Source organism: Pteropus vampyrus, unplaced genomic scaffold, assembly GCF_000151845.1.
Source record: "Pteropus vampyrus isolate Shadow unplaced genomic scaffold, Pvam_2.0 Scaffold431, whole genome shotgun sequence".
In the NCBI taxonomy this organism is placed as follows: domain Eukaryota; kingdom Metazoa; phylum Chordata; class Mammalia; order Chiroptera; family Pteropodidae; genus Pteropus; species Pteropus vampyrus.
In genome coordinates, this window is record NW_011889212.1 from 308,981 (window position 1) to 311,217 (window position 2,237).

Here is a 2,237-nt window from a genome sequence, read left to right on the forward strand (position 1 = left end):
GTTGTCTTTTTCATGGTCACAGAAATGGTGAAAAGTGAAGCCAAGATTGAATTTAGGAAGTTTGCCACTGGATTTACATTCTTGGCCACTATATTTAGTTACATTACACTATGCTATATCAATGTGACAAGTACTATGACAGAAGTACAAAATAGATAATTAGCCAAAGCTATAGAATTTAGAAAGTCAGTAAACAGTTCCAGAAGATAGGACAATTCCATCAGGTAGGTAATTAAACAAAGTTCCCTGTGGATTAAGTCAAGTCAAGGGTGTATATGTGTCTGCATGTGTGCGTGTATGGCAGAGGGTGGGTTGTTGTTCAGTTTTGAGTTAGCCAGTTCTGCATTCAACTATCTCACTTCCTAAAGATTATCACATTTTCTCCATCCACGAATATGATTAATAATCATGTCTCAACTTTCCAGAATGATAGTTCTCAAAATTTAGAATATTTTAAGCCTATTAAGAATACAGACTGCTCAGGTTGACTCTAAAATGATCATATGCAAAAATTTCTATGATATAGTTCATAAATAAAATCCTATTTGTTTTTTATCAATCATCCTGGGTATTTGTGATTCAGCATCCCACAGTCCCTGCTTTGAGAAATACAGTTGTAGGAAGTTGACAATGGACACATAGATGTCCCTCCACTCAGATGCTACAACAAATTTAAAATTTTTACCAGGACTTAGAGTTTTCACTTAGCATATACAAAGTTAAATAAAAAGACTATCACTCAAAACTTTATGACAAAAACACACTAGATTTAAAAACTAACAATTTTCTTGAACCTGTCAGATAGTTGAAATCATAGACCAAAAAACTAACCCCAAAACTAAGGAAAAATAGGCAACTCCAAAGAAAGATGGAACATGATCCTGTGTTTACCAGGGTCAGATGCCAGATGCCATGCAAGCCAGTGAAAAGAATTTGTTCAAATTTTTGAACAATTCCTCAAAGCTGAGTGTGATCCTATGTGAGAATATAGGATGGCTGGTAGTCATGTGCACGTGACACAAAGGGGAATTCACACCACCTTGAGTTTTTCTCCCTATACCTCAACTGAATCTTCATGAGAAAATCTGAGGGGAAGACTAGAGGCCAAAGAAGGCCTTCATTATAAAACAGTCCTGATAGAGAGGAATATCAGCCACTGTAGGATGGGAACTACACCTTGCCCAGTTTTTCTCACCTAAGAAACAAAAGCTTTTAGCCACCGGAGGAAGAGCACAAGTGAAGGCCCATTGCTCCTAAGGAAAAGGATCGAAACAACTCTATAACCCTGGGCTTCAAGCAGATTCATCAGAAGTTTCCTGCAACACTAAGGAAAGGGCAGAATTACTGAAAAGTCTCCACTTTCAAGACACGGAAACACAGCTCCCGGCTAAGACTGAGACTGAACTAACCCAATTGGTAATATGTTATCCCCAGCTTCACAAGACTAGCTGGGATCAAGTAACAAGTAACAGTGCTGTACTCCTGAAGGAGGGTAGAGAATATGGAGTGGTCTTATCTGCTACATAGAAACAAAGGGAAGATCAAAGCTGATAGTGAGGTAGGCACCAAGAAAACCTTTTGTCTCATCAGTCAGCATCCTCAACACAAGGTGAAGCTAAAGGAACACGAATCTTGTGATGCATTCACTGAGGGCATTCACTGCAACTACAGGAAGAAACAGATGACCTGAATAGTCCTTTTCCTATTAAAAAGTAGTTAACAACTTTCTACACAAAGAACTCTAAGCCCAGATGTCTACATTAGTGAAATCTACCAAACTTTTAAAGACTAAATAGTCAAAATATATAAAGAGAATGAACACTTTCCAAAGCATTCAAGATGGAATTGGGGCCATGTAAATTAGAGTTCGTTTAATAAGTAGAATGAAAAAATAGATAAGGGATGGGTTCAATGTCAAAACAGGATTCTGGAAAAGGCTACTTGTGCCTATAACTACAGAGCATAACTGATTAATTAGTTTCAAATAATTTCCAGTTCAAGTTATGATGATAAGCAATACAAAATCCTTCTAAGAATTTATGACATCATATTTTCTATTGCAATAAAAATAAGTAGAATTTTTTTCTAAAGTGCATTCTACAGAATATGACTGTCATGGGACTCTCTAAGGAACATTCTGCCATCTATAACATCTTAGTTTCAAATGGATATTTGTTAATTAAAAGTTCTGAGAAGTCCTGAAATAAAACATAGCTGAAAAATTTGTTTTATTGGCA